Here is a 16,286-nt window from a genome sequence, read left to right as displayed (position 1 = left end):
GTTAAAAATATTGAAGATACACAGATATGGTTAATTGTTTTGTGGTTCGTAATGCTGGATAGATTTCTGTTCAAAATTCCACCAATTACTTGTTTTCATCTTGTTATGTTGATATCATTGAATAAGTCTGATTGTATGTTTTTCTTCATAGAAAACAATTGGTTCCGGATCATTAAAAAAAAAACGTCTTAGTTATTTTATAAAGTTAATTAAATCAATATGTAAGAAACGATGATTGTGATTTACCGTCTATGTACTGGATTCCTAAACTTCATAAGAATCCATTCAAACAATGTTTCATAGCTGGATCTGCAAAATGTACCACCAAACCTCTTTCAAAACTTTTAACTTCTATACTCACAACTGTCAAAGAGGGTCTACAGTCCTACCACAACACTTGTTACTCCCGTAGTGGTATTAATTCAATGTGAATCCTGAAATTCAAAAGATCTTTTGGAGACAATCAGTTCAAGACTATTATCTGAATATACTAGCTTTAGAACCTATGATTTTTCAACACTGTATACTTCTATTCCCCATACTCAGTTAAAATCCCGACTTAAAAACATTATACATCGTTGTTTTTCCAAAAACGATGGTACACCTAGATACAAATATATAGTTCTTGGTAGAGATTCCTCATACTTTGTAAGAAATAATTCCAAATCATCTTCCAAATATATAGAGGGAGATGTTTACAAAATGCTGGAATTTTTAATTGACAACATTTGTCCAGTGTGGTGGACGTGTTTTTCAACAAACGGTCGGCATTCCAATAGGAACAAATTGTGCTCCTTTACTTGCTGACCTATTCCTTCACTCTTATGAGGCTGACTTTATAGCTGATCTGATCAGAAAGAAAGACTATTGTTTGGCTAGATCCTTCAATCTCAGTTTCCGCTATATAGATGACGTATTATCTTTAAACAATCCTAATTTCGGGGATTTGAAACATCGCATCTACCCAAAAGAACTTGAGATAAAGGATACTACAGACACTGTGAAGTCAGCCTGATATCTTGACCTACACTTAGAAATTGATGGTAAAGGAAAACTATTGACCAAACTTTACGACAAACGTGATGACTTTTCATTCAGAATTTTCAACTTTCCTTTCATCTGTGGCAACATCCCTTCGGCTCCTGCGTTATGCCAGAGCTTGCCGAAACTACGCAGACTTTTTGTATCGCGCTAGAACTCTAATAAATTAGCTTCTGGAACAGAGTTATGTTGCTACAAGATTGAAGTCATCACTACAGATGTTTTATGGCTGTTGTCATGAACTCGTGAATCGTTATGGTGTATCCATCAGCACCATGAAAACTGATTTATTCAACGGGTCATAGTTTTCCTTCCCTCGTTTGTCTACCCCGGAATTGACCTTTTATGAGCAACTCGGCGGGTGTTTCTAGAAAAGCAGAGGACGCTTACCCTACCGGTGCACCTGGTCCATGCTCCCAGTTTTTTTGTGGAGTCCGAGTTGCTCATTTACTTTTGTTACTTTGTATGTATGATTTTAGTTACTTTATGTTCTTTGTTGTGCATGTCTGTTTTCAATGTCTGGTCTTTGTCCATGGATTACATTCTTTTGATTACCGCTATAACCTTGGTTCCCTTGATTACTCTTTAAAACGGATGTATTTTTTTTATAACATTTCATGTCCAACTATTTCTTCCCTTGTTTAAAATGTACGTACATGTACTAGGGATTTTATTACTGATCACTCATTTTTTATGCGATAAAATCAATTTGTTTTATCGCTTAATATGATAAGTTCATTTAATATATGTATTATACAATGTTAAAAAAGGCTTTTATTTTTAATTAAGAATTGGCTATGATACAAATTTTGTTTATTGAAGAATAACATGTTGATATTGTTTATTGCGCGAAGTGCACATGGAAAATTTATGTTACATGTATTTTTCAATAGACCATAACCAATTCTTATAAATTAATTTTAAAATATATTTTTATCTTTAAACATGAGAAAAGTAGCTCTGAATTTAACTGAATAGAGAAGTGTCAATATTTTTTATCCACTGAGATATAACAGATTATTTTCACCAATTAGATTACAGTATTTATCTTAAATTAACTTATTACACTTTACAAAAGAATCTTCTTTGTTTTCATCTGTCGTAAGACATCATACAAAATCAACATATCATTTCATCAGTAATAAAAAAAACCACTAAATCAAGACAAAATAAATATATGGTATGTAAGTGGAACTTTCTACTTAAAGAGCAACAAAAAGACCCAGTCCTCGTGATTATCCAATAATCAAATATAAGATCTACATGTAGCAAAGGAGGAGGAATCAATTGAAAAGTAACAACCACATAAAATAAACAAATAAGGAACAAATTATTAAACACATAAGAACTGAACAAAGTACACACAGACAAATGATCAGAAATGTGGAACCCAGAATGTTATTGTTATATCAACTAAAGGTGTTGAAATAATTCCATTAACATAACATTTTCCAATAGTTTAACTAAGTATTGTTGTGTTATAGTCCTTATTTATTGACGATTGAAACAAGAAGACCATGATTCAACCAAGATACATGATATACACTTATTCTGTTATCAAACGAACTTACAAAGTACCATAAACAACTACAAATGCATGTATCTTTAGAATATAGACCTATACACCAACTACTATTGAGATTTAAATGTTTAAATCTCAGTTTTCCAGTTGAGGAAGCAAACATTATTAACGCAACATACTCAAAACAATATTGATATCTGTAACTATGAAAAAAACAAAATTAGACGTACATTTTTTGCATATTGTGAGCACTCATATAAAAGATCATCTATACTTAAAATTGGGTTGCATGTTATATTTAATAAAAATCCTCAACTGGATAAATTTTCATTTGCGTCATTTGACATATTTTATTATACATGATGCACAGCCTATCTATATATACAATTTTGTGAAAATCCAGTGACCTGTTTAAGAGGAATGATATTTTAACCATATAAATGATGTCCTTTTGGAATCCTCTGATAACAATCAAATTTCTGTTTGCATATATATAATAATGCTCAACCTTCCTATTAAACTTCATCAGTTTTTACACAGTTACAAAATCATGTCGATAGATAGACTGTCTGATTGCTTTGTAACCAAAGATACAAGTAGTCACTGATTAGAAGGAATATAAAACTGTGACTGACACATTCAATCGCATATCACAGCAAACCCTGAAACGAAACGCCAAGTGCAGTAATATTTTGGACACGAGTATTTTAAAAAGTACAAAACTTCAATTACAAGTACATTGAATTAGAAAAAAATGTAATGACTATCATTAATTAATCATCATACATGTGTATCATAATGTATTTCATGTAACAAACATTTCTATGTAAAACAGAGATGGTAGAACCTAATTATAAAATTGATTGCTTAAGAAATTTGTATACCAACAAATTATTTGGCAGTCTATGGGAAATTTGACATTTTAAAATTCATATCCTTTATTCCAACCTTTAGTATGATTTTACTTACTTAATGTTCTTTGTTATGCATGGGTGTTTTCCATGTTTGGTCTTTGTCACTGAATGGCATTCTTTTGACTACCGCTAGAACTTTGATTCCCTTGATTACTTTTTAGTCACATATTAAGTAGCAAATTATACATAACTATATACTATATGGTGTCAATTTACAATGTTTGATTTGTTGGATTAAATGGACTTCAACATGTTCATTATCCTCTAATGAATTGAACAGTAATACATAAATTCAAGCTGGCACAAGATGATACTTTCAACTTTCTTAGCAGTGTAAATTTAGCATGTCAGTCTAGTCTTTTTTTTTTGGTAAGGGGGTTATTATGCGTATTTATACATACATGAAAAAAGTTGTTATTTGATTGCACAATGTCTAAATTAATACCACCGGAAAGAAAAGTGTCATGGATCATCAGTTTCCTCAAGCTGCTCCCTTTTCCTCAACAGCAGGTACTACTTTAAATCATGGTCAATGTATTTGTCATAAGGGGTCAAGCGCTCCAACAATTGTTTTATCCCATCAATAAGTTCTTGTTGTGTTCTTGGTTTCTTCCGCCCTTTAAAATGCTTTAATACACAAAATCTGAATTGGGTTAAGGTCTGGACTCTAAAAAAGAGTAGGCCAGTGGTTATATTGCATTAACAATTTTGTTGAGTGACTGTCATGCTTTGAAAAGAGTAAAATACAAAACTTTGCAAGTTTAAATCACAAAAAAAAATATTCATAATTTAAACAACATATAAATACATTTATGTATAAGTAGTACTATCTTGAATTAAGACAATGCATTTAGTTTATATTTTAATGAATGAACTACAAATTTACTCTCTTTGATGTGCCAAAATTGAAATGCATGTATCTCAAATTTTCCTGTATTGGTCGGCTGACTAATTCAAATGTAGAATCTATGTCTATCAATTGGTCATAATTTATATAGACAGATATTAACAACTCTTTCAGATTTGCCAGCACGTTGGTATAAATACTCTTACACTAATACATTTACAGTCAAATATGTATTGAGACCTCAGTACTTAGTCACGTGAAAAATGGTTATCGTATGGGTTAGTTCTTTGTTCAAAGGGCTTACTTCTTTTCAAGTAAAGTAATACCAACTTCCCCTTATTCCCAGTATCAACATTAGTTTCTAGACCTTCGAAATTTCATACATGTAAATTGTATATTGGTAAGAGTAATCAAGGGAACCAAGGTTATAGCGGTAATCAAAAGAATGTAATCCAGGGACAAAGACCAGACATGGAAAACAGACATACACAACAAAGAACATATAGTAACTAAAATCATACATACAAAGTAACAAAAGTGAATGAGCAACTCGGACTCCACAAACAACTGGGAGCATGTACCAGGTGCATTGGTAGGGTAAGCGTCATCTGCTTTTCTAAAAACACCCGCCGAGTTGCTCATAAAAAGTCAATTCCGGGGTAGACAAACGAGGAAAGGAAACTATGACTCGTTGAATAAATCAGTTTTCATGGAGGAGATGGATACACCATAACGATCCACGAGTTCATGATGACGACCATGAAATTTCTTTAGTAATAACTTCAATCTTGTAGCAACATAACCCTGTTCCAGAAGCCTATGTGTTAGAGTTCTAGCGCGATACAAAAAGTCTGCGTAGTTTCGGCAAGCTCTGGTATAACGTATGAGTTGTGATATGAACACTCCATTCACAAGTGCTGAAGGGATGTTGCCACAGATGAAAGGAAAGTTGACAATTTTAAATGAAAAGTCATCACGTTTGTCGTAAAGTTTGGTCAATAGTTTTCCTTTACCATCGATTTCTAAATATAGGTCAAGATATGAGGCTGACCTCACAATGTCTGTAGTATCCTTTATCTCAAGTTCTTTGGGAGTAGATGCGATGTAACAAATCCGCGAAATTAGGATTGTTTAAAGATAATACGTCATTTATATAGCGGAAACTGAGATGAAATGATCTAGCTAAACGATATTCTTTCTTTCTGATCAGATCATCTATAAAGTCAGCCTCATAAGAGTGAAGGAAAATATCACCAAGTAAAGGAGCACAATTTGTTCCTATTGGAATGCCGACCATTTGTTGAAAAGCACGTTCACTTAAGACTCTCTAAAACATTAATACCTGCATTAAACGATGTTCATTAGAATATGTTGTGAACAAAAAAAGGCACTTGAGCGTCATTTAAAGTACCATGATAACCATCCATTGAAATAATATGATCTGTGGCACCTCTCCCAAAAATGCCTGCTCACAGATGGCCAGAATTCCAAGAAAACTTGTGAGTCTACGTTGACGCAGGCAAAAAAAATTGTACCATATGCTAGCTATTTTGTGAAAAAAAAAACTTCAGTTTTAAATTTATTTGACATGTCATTAGTCAATAAGAACTATCTGAAAAATTCTAAAATAGTTATCTTGTTGTACAACATGAAGTTCCTAACAAAAATTCTGATTGGTTGCATTTTATTACTATGTTTAGAATTTCAGTCCAGAAGGGGGTAGAACACCTGTAAGTGTACCTTCTTGATTTACATGTATTACATAAATTATACCTACATATTTATAATTACAGGTAAACATAAATACAATACATGAAAATTATAATTGTATTTGAAAGATTGGAAAAAGAAAAAAAGTATCTGTTTTATTCGCTAAGCAGTTAAAAACGAAACTTAAAATAGAAGCTACATTGTATATATTTAGCACTCTCGGTGAAACAATGAGAATAGGATATGGTGAATATGTCAAAAAGACAACTACCCCGCCGGGTTAAACAATTTCGATGTACGTAAACATTGTAAACATTATTATTTTTGAAGAAAAAAGTTATTTTGACATGTAACAAAAGTGTCTACATAAAATGTACCCATTACCTACAACTATATCCCTATTTTAACACATTTTTTGTTGGTTTTATCGCACATTTTCTTCCCTTTTAAGTTCTTTAATGAGAAATTGATACTTATTGAATATGTGTACCTTTAAAAAGATAAATTAAATATTTTCAGAGACAAATTTGGTCTATTAGTGAATAATCTATCTCCAGAGTGATTGCTACTCTCTAAGTGGAAATGAATTATTACTATATAATGTTTATTTTCTTCAATAACAACAGTATATGTAGTGTATGTAAGAAAGTAATCAGGGGAACCTAGTTTCTAGCGAGCAAAAGATAATGTAATTCAGGAAAATACAGACACAAATAACAAATTTGTGAAACTACATAAACCAAAACAGCTTTCGAATAACGACGTATTTGAAAGAGTAATCAAGGGAAACAAAAGTTTAGCGGAAATCATCAGACTACAATCTTGTATTAACAAAGGCCTTTTCCAGAAGTTTAATTTTTTTATGTCTGCGTAGTTACGGCAAGCTCTGTCATAATGTTTGAGTAGGGACATGAAAATTTTACAGTACTTGTTTGGAATAAACCTCCCATTTTATTGGGTATGGGGCATGGAGAATAGGGTATGGGGAATGGGGAATTGAGTAAATGAATAGGGCAATGAGGAATGGGGCGAGGGAATAATTTTGATTGGTCAATCGAAAAAAAAATGTTTAGCCTTGATTTTTCTTAAGCAACGTACTTATCATAATTCTATGATTGTCACAGCAATTGAAAGAGTAAATGTTTTGTTTATTTGTAGAATGTTCGCGTTCATACAATTCCGAAACATACATCATTTTTGAAAATTTAGACTGACATAATTTTGTCACAGACACTTGCATTATTTTAATATTGATATATTGATTATATTAAAAATTAAAAACAAGACCAGTTTTTAAATTGAAAACGTTGATTCCCTTTCAATTGTCTGACATATATGATAAGTGTCGCAACCACGAACCGGATACTAATATTGCCATCTTTGACAGCCACACATATGATGATTATTGTGTCAATTTCTACATTTCAAACAATTATTTTGGACCATTAAGGAAATTTCAAGTCATTACAATTTTTCAAATCACACAAATATCTCATTTTGAAGACTTTGTATTGATATATGAGTGTCTCAACAACCAACCGGATACTAATATTGCCATTTTGTAGAGAAAACTTTTGGACCATTATTGAAATGAAAACTTTTTGCACTCATACCATTTGCAGAAATATGTCATTTTTCAAAAATTTGACTGAAATAAATGTGCCGCAGCCCCACTTACGATGCTCAATTTGACAATGTTTACATGCTTAACAATTATTATAGAACATTAAAGAAGTTTCAAGGGTTCATATTCATTCAACTTCAAAAATATCTCATTATAAGAGGTTTACTGAAATATTTGTATCACAGTCATTAACATAGTACTTATATTGACAATTTGAACATTTTATACAATAGTGTTTGACTGTTAGGTATATAACACAAGTGTTTGCTTACATACACTTTGCAAAAATATGTAATTTTGAAGATTTTCGATATTCATATTGCCATTGTGTAATATTAACATAACAATAATCCACCATTATTGAAATTTAAATTGGCCGCACTCATACAATTTGCAAAAATATGTCATTTTTGGGAAAACGGATTGAAATAAATGTGTCAAAGTCACATATATGATGCTTTTTTGACAATTGTTTACATTTTAAATAATAATATTATACCATTAAGGAAATATCCAGTGTTTGCAATCATTTAATTTGCAAAATACATCTTACTTTTAAGAACTTGGTGTGAAATATAAGTATCACAGCCATCAACATAATACTTATATTGACAATGTTAACATTTTGTACAATAGTTTTAGACTGACAGGTATATAAAAATGTGTTTGTACACATACATCTAGCAAAAATATGTCCTTTATACGATTTTGGATTGAAATATGAGTGTCGCCACCATCAAACGGATACATATATTGCTATTTTGTTTATATTTTAAACAATGATATTGGACCATTATTAAATTTAAAACTGTTCGCACTCATACAATTTTCACACATATGATGCTTATTTTAACATTTTTTTTACATTCTTCACAATTACTTGAGACCATTAAGGAAATTTCAAGTGATCGAACTCAATTTGCAAAAAAATTCATTTTAAAGAATTTGGTCTGAAATATATGTATCACAGTCATTATTATAATACTTATTTTAACATTTTATAAAAAAAATTAAGACTGATATATAAAGTTTGTACACATATATCTAGCAAAAATACGTCATTTTGAAGATTTTGGATTGAAATATGAGTGTTGCAACAACCAACTGGACTCTTATATTGTCATTTTTTTAAAAACAATACTATTGAACCATTATTGATATTAAAACTGTTTGCACTCAAACAATTTGCAGAAATATGTCATTTGTGAGGAATTTGACTGACATAGTAATCAAGGGAACCAAGGTTGTAGCAGTAATCAAAAGAATGTAATCCAGGGACAAAGACCAGACATGGAAAACAGACATACACAACAAAGAATATAAAGTAACTAAAATCATACATACAAAGTAACAAAAGTAAATGAGCAACTCGGACTCCACTAAAACCTGGGAGCATGGACTAGGTCCACCGGAAGGGTAAGCGTCCTCTGCTTTTCTAGAAACACCCGCCGAGTTGCTCATAAAAAGTCCAGTCCGGGGTAGACAAAGGAGGAAAGGAAAACTATGACCATGTGTTGCAGCTACATACATGATGCTTGTTTTGAAAATATTTACATTTTAAAAAATAATTTAAGACAATTAAGAAAATGTCTAGTGTTCACACCCATTTAATTTGCATAAGCATCTCATTTTTACAAGTTTGGTCAGAAATATATGCATCACAGCCATCTACATTATACTTATATTGACAATTCTAACATTCCATACAACAGTTTTACCCTGATAGGTATATACAAAATGTTTTTAGTGGAGTCCGAGTTGCTCATTTACTTTTGTTGCTTTGTATGTATGATTTTGGTTGCTTTATTTTCTTTGTTGTGTATGTCTGTTTTCCATGTGTGGTCTTTGTCCCTGGATTAAATTATTTTGATAACCGCTATAACCTTGGTTCCCTTGATTACTCTTTGCATACATAGACTTTGCAAAACCTTTTCATTTTGAAAATGTTTTATTGAAATGTGAGTGTTGCCACCACCAACCAGATACTAATATTTCCTTTTTTTATATTTTAAACAATAATATTGCACCATTATTGAAATTAAAACTGTTTGCACTCATACAATTTGCAGAAATATGTCATTTTGGAGAAATATAATTGAATTAACAGTCATTTCAAAACCTAGATTCGTTAACAATTTATATATTCATCTATAGTTTTAATAGTTAGAATATTTAGCATGATTATTTCTCATGCAGCCCCGAGTAGTGATAATTTACGATGTATTTATCGCGTGATTTCGGTGATTTTCAAACCCGGCTGCCAGATTCTAAAATTGATATTGATTGCACAAATCTTTGTTCATCTTAATGCATTATATGTGCATGACAAAACATTTACTTTCATTTTTCTTTTTGGGGGAAGAGGGATTAAACAACAAGAAATAATGCGATGTAATTGGGGATGGTTCAAATGGGGCAAGGGGGTTGGGATAATGGGGGATGGGGCTATGGGGAATGGGGCATGGGGCAATGGGGTATGGGGCAACGGGGAATGGGGCAATGCAATCTTGATTGGATTGTTGAATGAAGATATAGTTGATGCTGCAAAAATAATTCTATATTTAATTTTATCAAATTAACTTGAAAAAATGATAAACACTTGTATTGACCTAAGTACGATCTGCCGCATTCTGTTTCAAACATATGTGAAAGCAAATATCATTATACTTCTTAAATTTCACAGACAAGACATCACAGCTTCTCCTTTTACCTTCTCAAACACGTACACATTTTCAAAATTTTGTGGATCGCCGATTTTTGGATTTCTGTTTTATTTTGTAATTCAACAACAGTTTCATTTTTTGATAATGTTTAAACTAGTATACACTTGTAAGAAGTAGCTCTGACAGGGTAGGTTGTATGTTTTTCCTTCAAATCCCTGAAGTTCCTCATTCATGTTTTTGTTAGTTTGTAAAATGTACGTATGATTTTAGTTACTTTATGTTCTTTGTTGTGTATGTCTGTTTCCATGTCGGGTCTTTGTCCCTGGATTACATTCTTTTGATAACCGTTATAACCTTGGTTCCCTTGATTATTCTTTACCTTCAAGGCAATCATTTTGTCAAAACAATGTGTGATGATTTGTGTAATAGATACGTTTAATTCTGGTAAATGCATGTATTTTTGTTACCTCTGTTATTTGCCTTATATTCATGAATCAATTTGTTCATTTATTCCTGTTCTGTTTTGTTTTGTTTTGTTTTTTGTTTTTTGTTTTGTATTGTTTTGTTTTGTTTTGTTTTTTGTTTTGTTACAAAACAAAATAAAAAAAAGAACAAAACAAAATTCATAAATATTAGACTGTATTCGAAAACAATTATCAAAATGTACGTCCAAGGGCTTACAAACACAAAGGACTAACAAGTTACTCACTACATCTTTTGTTTTAAAGTATGATAAGTATTATGTCGATGCCTGCATACATTGTAAGTGTAATTTTTTGATAAAGTGACAAATGTTTGTCCTGATACTAAATTTCTATGAATAAGTAATTTGTAAACAATACAGTAGTCACTGAAAATCTATATTCTATCAAATTTTATAAATATTGTGCCAACAATCATTCTAATCTTTAAATAAGCACTTTAAATATGTACGTTATATCCGTATGATCACATGTTTGTTTCGAGGATATCATCATGGTTAAATACCTTAATTTTACTTGTTTTTCTTTCATATAGTTTAAAAAATTATCAAAACGAGTTGATATACACAAACGCAACTACAGGTATGATGAATTCGAATTTTTTACAATTTGTTTTTACTTTATTTCTTTACATAAAATTTAAATTGCTTTCTTAATGTGCCTATTCAATATCGCGTATCTTTAAAACCATACTTGTATCAAGAGAAGCCTTTTAATACACAAGTTTTTCTTTACGATTCAGTACATTCATGCTTACATCTATCATTTTTTATGATAAATCATTATAGAAATAGTAACGCAGTAGTTCATAAGTTTAAAAAAAATCAATTGAAAACATAGTTATTTTCAGGCCCAACATGTACAAATATATGATTATACCATCTCGCCATTGTGTTAGTTATTGTATAAAAACCATGTAAAAAAAATTCAATGCACATTATAGAAAGAAATCAAAGTCCAGTGTAAACAATTAATTCGATTTTTTGATGTAGATATGGTTCTTAAAAATTTATATTCAACACCAATAATTTATCTACCGGTACTCTTTTCAGTTCTATGTATATACTGGGTATATCAATGCCAAATTAATTGTTCTAGAAATGCAGTTCGCTTGAGATGTCTGCAAGATCAAAGTTCAGACACGAATTGGGACAAACGTCCATTAGTGGTGATGGGAATATTAAGCGGTGCTGAATTTCGTGAAAGGAGGGATTCTCAAAGAAAAACATGGATAAAACCAATGCAAAAAATGGGAAAGATTTTGCCGTTCCGCATCGTGTATAATTTTTTTCTAGATACAAACACGACCGAAAGTGAAGAAGAGAATCGATTTCATGTTGCATCTAAATGTACCAGAGTTATTTTTCACCATAAAATCATATTGCTTTCAATATGAAATAAATAGAACTGTTTTTTATGTGTAAAATGTCCATATTTGTTGAATTTCGATCATCGTGATAAAAGCAATCTATTTCGAAATAATTTAGCTATTTTAACTAATGCGATACCATCTCATTGGTCTATAAAAAATAATATTGCATTGTTGATATGACAAATGTCCATTTTATTATACATGGTACATTGTGAAAACATTTTCACTGGTCTTTGAGTATGAAAACATTGAAATTTCATAAAATTGGTGTAAAATATATTCAATATTTAGATACTAGAGTATTTTTGACTTATGCGATACCATCTTATTGCTCTATATATGAATAGAAAGTAATTTTTATGTGAAAAATATCCATATTTGTTGCATATGGATTATTGGGAAAACATTTTCCTTGCTTCAGGAGAATAACAATACCAATATGTCATAAAATATTGGTGAAAAGTACTTTTTTTTTAAATAATTAAGCTATTTTAACTAATGCGATACCATTGTATTGGTCTAAAAAAGAAAATAATGTATTGTTGATATGAAAATGTCCATTTTTATTATACATGGTACATCGCAAAAACATTTTGACTGGACTGGGATATGAAAAAATTAAAATTTCATACTATTTTACTATAGGTAGTATTCCCATTTGAGTATCATTGGCGTCAAGGCTGTTTTTTTCACTCTATTTAATTTTCACTTTCTTTCATTTCTCGGTTTACATGACTTCTGGTCTTTGAACTAGATTTTCATTGAATATCCTATATTGCTCCTCCTTTTTTGATGAACTATCTTCTCATCGCATAAGGTTCTGGCATCTTAGATCAATATGATTCATCTAGTTGAACTTTTGAAACTTTCTTGATCTATTGAGGTCATCGAGTCGTATACAAGGATTCCGCTCTGGTTTCCTCTTGTAATTGATATTCCGACGTTGTACGTTTTACGTTATTAATACATCCTAAATATTTTCTTTGTTCCGAAATCTTCTCAATGCAGTTCCATTTATAAGGATCACATTTGTTTTCTGGTCGACTTTTTTCTTTTCTCCAGTTGGTCTACCACGAGGTCTTTTTGGGGCTTCACTTTCTTTTGTCAGTTCATTCTTTGGTTTAAAGTTGGCACATTCTTTTGTCCATTACACATGTACGGCATCACTACTGGTGACTTCTTCTAAGTGAATTCCTCTACAGGGAACTACATAGTAAATCTTTATTGTTCATGTACGTCCATCTCCTTCGCTGGTCATTCACGAAGTGAACCAGTATTCTTTTCCATTTCTTTTTATAGTCATCTGCATTCAGCGGTCAACTGTCGGATACATACAAAATGTTCCCATCTGCTGGGCTTTTGGATTGCAATTCTTGAGTTTCATTCGGAATCAGGCTTTCGTGCTTTGGAAAACATGAGTGCATTGGTTGTATACGGGTCATGGAGTAGCCAGTTCATCAAAGCATCTTGGTGTATTACTGTCGTCAAAGCATCTTGGTTTTGCACAGTCATAAAAATATCGTTAATATCGTCAGATAAACCAGGTTGCACGGGTCCTATCTACTTCTATCTGCTGGTGCTCGACTGTCGAAGTAATGTAGCTGGTGCTACTGCTGTTCGAATAAGGAGGTGTGTGTATTCCAGCTGCTGCTGCTCGTAATTGGGGAGGGGTATTTCTGCTGCTGCTTTTTACATATGGGGATATTTCTGCTGCTGCTGGTCGTATTTGGCTTCATTCTTCCTACTGCTTCTATCTGCTGGTGCTCGAATATGGGCGTATTCTAGTTGTTGCTGGCTGTATTCGGGATCGTTCTTTCTGCAGCATTCATTTGCTGCAAACGGTAAGTGTTGCTTGCTGGGTTCGTTTTTGTCGTGTTTACTTTTCAAGTTTAAATCGGAAGATCAAGATTTAGTTTTTTTGCAAGATTATTTCATTTTGTCATCTCCTAAGTAACTTGACTTCTGTTACTTTAAGTGGGGTATTATTGTTACCAAAGGCATGAATTTGGTTACGGTCTGTTATAGCTTGTTTTTTACCTCTTTATTACTTTCGATGTTTTGATTCCCTTCATACATTACCTACCGTCTTTTATTGTATATATATTTTTTTTTGTTTTTGCTATTTTTTTTTATAAAATTAGGGCTTAGATCAATCTTCTCTATATTTAATTTTTATGAAACTATATCATGTGCTTCATTGAACTTCAATTTAAGATAAAATTCGTGCTGTTGAAATTCCCCTTAATCTCTTTTATTATCATTCACGTAGTTGTCCGCTTCATCATTCTTTCCTTGCATCTAACATTTGTTATTGTTCGTTCCAAAACTTTAATCTGATTCAAACTGTAGCTCTACCTCCTCCTACTACAGCTATTTTGATATTGATCTTTCCAAACGTAAATCATAACTTAACCAACGAATTAACTAAACTGAATCCTCAACCCATTCCAAGATACTACTTCTATGTAGGAGTCTAGTCTTATCCCTTGACCCTAACACTAACCCTAACAACTAACCCTAACCCAAACGTAATCATAACCCTGGACAAACATCAACATCTGACCCAAATTTTAACGGTGAACTAATCTCATATGTCTGTTTAAACTATTCATTCTACTCAAAGACTTTGAACAAATGGAAAAGGGGAACATGTTTACTCTACGACAGTCTATGTACAACTGTCACTTTTTCCGGGTTAAACTCGTTTTTATATGGTTTATAGAACATTGTTTGTTTGAATGTGTATTTCTACATGTGTGTTTGTACGTGTGTGTATTTGTATGTACATGTGTGTTTGTATGTACGTGTTTTATGTACGTGTGTATGTCTGTATGTATGTTTGTACGCATGATTGAGGTCAGATACAACCTAACCCTAACCCTATCCTTGACTCTTACCCTAACCTTAACCCTTTTTCTGTATCTTGTTCTGTTGTTTTAACACTAACTCGTTATACTGGGAGCATGGACCAGGTGCACCGTTGGGTAAGCGTCCTCTGCTTTTCTAGAAACACCCACCGAGTAGACAAACGAGAAAAGAAAAACTATGACCCGCTGAATGAATCAGTTTTCATGGTGCAGATTGATACACCATAACGATCCACGAGTTCATGATGACGACCATAAAACTTCTGTAGTGATGACTTCAATCTTGTAACAATATTACCCTGTTCCATTACCCTGTTCCAGAAGCCTATTTGTTAGAATTCTAGCGCGATACAAAAAGTCTGTGTAGTTTGGGCAAGCTCTGGCATAACGGATGAGTTGTGATATGAACACTCCATACGCAGGAGCTGAAGAGATGTTACCGCAGATGAAAGGAAAGTTGACAATTTTAAATGAAAAGTCGTAAAGTTTGGTCAATAGTTTTCCTTTATCATCGGTCTTTAAGTGTAAGTCAAGATATGAGGCTGACTTCACAGTGTCTGTAGTATCCCTTATTTCAAGTTCTTTGGGGTAGATGCGGTGTATCAAATCCCCGAAATTAGCATTGTTTAAAGATAATACGTCATCTATATAGCGGAAACAGAGATTAAAGGATCTAGCTAAACGATATTCTTTCTTTCGGATCAGATCAGCTATAAAGGCTAAAAACCACTAATTCCACTTCCCATAGGCTTCTATGCTAATTTCACAATATTCAATGGCTTCTCTGGACTTCACCTTAACTTTAACCTGCAGAGGACTATATATCAGCAAGATTCTACATATGTCAGCTCACAATCCTCAGAATTGCATGTGGGGTTAGCAGACTTGCAGTGCAGTACTGGTCACCGGAAGTGAAGTGTCTATAAATAGCATGGGAAATCCCAGTGTTTTCACAAGATAGGGGTATATTTAGAAATCATTATGGAGATTAGGCTTCACATCACAAGAAGCAAAATGCACCTATAAAATGTACAGAAATGTTTTTCCTTTCAGAAACTGTTTAAATTTTTTAAATGAGATGAGAACTTTTTCACAGCACTATGAGGAACAGGGGTAATTTCTGCGTAGGACTATTTTTGCGTACGTTCCAAATGCTCATTGGTTGAATTGCTGGTCTGTAACCTAAAGTCAGCCTCATAAGAGTGAAGGAATAGGTCAGCAAGTAAAGGAGCACAATTTGTTGC

The 16,286-nt window shown here is 32.3% G+C and overlaps 2 long non-coding RNA genes across 3 annotated transcripts; one reads left to right on the top strand and one right to left on the bottom strand.

Annotated features, from left to right (window-relative positions):
• Positions 1-2,853: 2,853 nt before the first annotated feature.
• Positions 2,854-10,368, bottom strand: LOC148604028 (uncharacterized). 2 transcript variants are annotated; one of them, XR_015916659.1, is made up of 3 exons: positions 10,326-10,368; positions 3,533-4,144; positions 2,854-3,225 (listed from the first exon to the last, which is right to left on the bottom strand). It is a non-coding gene; the product is annotated as an uncharacterized LOC148604028 (long non-coding RNA). The 2 variants fall into 2 exon arrangements; XR_015916658.1 differs by lacking the exon at positions 10,326-10,368 and adding an exon at positions 5,667-6,184.
• LOC148604027 (uncharacterized) lies at positions 10,189-12,229 on the top strand. The gene is made up of 2 exons (XR_015916660.1): positions 10,189-10,508; positions 11,856-12,229. It is a non-coding gene; the product is annotated as an uncharacterized LOC148604027 (long non-coding RNA).
• Positions 12,230-16,286: the final 4,057 nt, after the last annotated feature.

This window comes from Perna viridis, chromosome 11, assembly GCF_037379345.1.
Source record: "Perna viridis isolate PV_CMFRI_1.1 ecotype Kerala chromosome 11, ASM3737934v1, whole genome shotgun sequence".
NCBI lineage: Eukaryota > Metazoa > Mollusca > Bivalvia > Mytilida > Mytilidae > Perna > Perna viridis.
The sequence above is the reverse complement of the archived record's forward strand: the minus strand, read 5'-3'. Positions and strand labels throughout refer to the sequence as shown.